At 38.8% G+C, this 466-nt stretch overlaps 1 pseudogene; it reads left to right on the forward strand.

Annotated features, from left to right (window-relative positions):
- Window positions 1-413: 413 nt before the first annotated feature.
- LOC118948737 lies at window positions 414-464 on the forward strand (annotated as a pseudogene).
- The last annotated feature ends 2 nt before the right edge of the window (window positions 465-466 follow it).

Genomic DNA, 466 nt, shown 5'->3' on the forward strand with positions numbered 1-466 from the left:
CTATACTACACACTGTAGAATACTATACTACACACTGTAGAATACTATACTACACACTGTAGAATACTATACTACACACTGTAGAATACTATACTACACCTTAGAATACTATACTACACACTGTAGTACCCCTCGATCATGTGTAGTACGTACTATAGGATGTTGTAGTATACTGTAGAATACTATAGGAAATACTACAGTAATGTCCGCAAAAACACTTTTTTAAGTATAGTAAATACTACAGTATTTAATTTGCATATACCCTGCCCATTCTCCTCCCCCTTATCCCAATTTGTGCCACCCATAAGAGAGAAAGCTACATGCCCAGTATAGATCATACATTGTGTTCCCTACAGGTGATAGTCCAGAGCTTCTGGTCTTTTCTATCTGGTCAGACCCCCCCAGTCCTACTTAGGTGTTATTTTAGTATTTCTCCAGTAGGTTTCCTCAGGGAGAAAGCCCCCCA

Source organism: Oncorhynchus mykiss, unplaced genomic scaffold (assembly GCF_013265735.2).
Source record: "Oncorhynchus mykiss isolate Arlee unplaced genomic scaffold, USDA_OmykA_1.1 un_scaffold_258, whole genome shotgun sequence".
Taxonomy (NCBI): domain Eukaryota; kingdom Metazoa; phylum Chordata; class Actinopteri; order Salmoniformes; family Salmonidae; genus Oncorhynchus; species Oncorhynchus mykiss.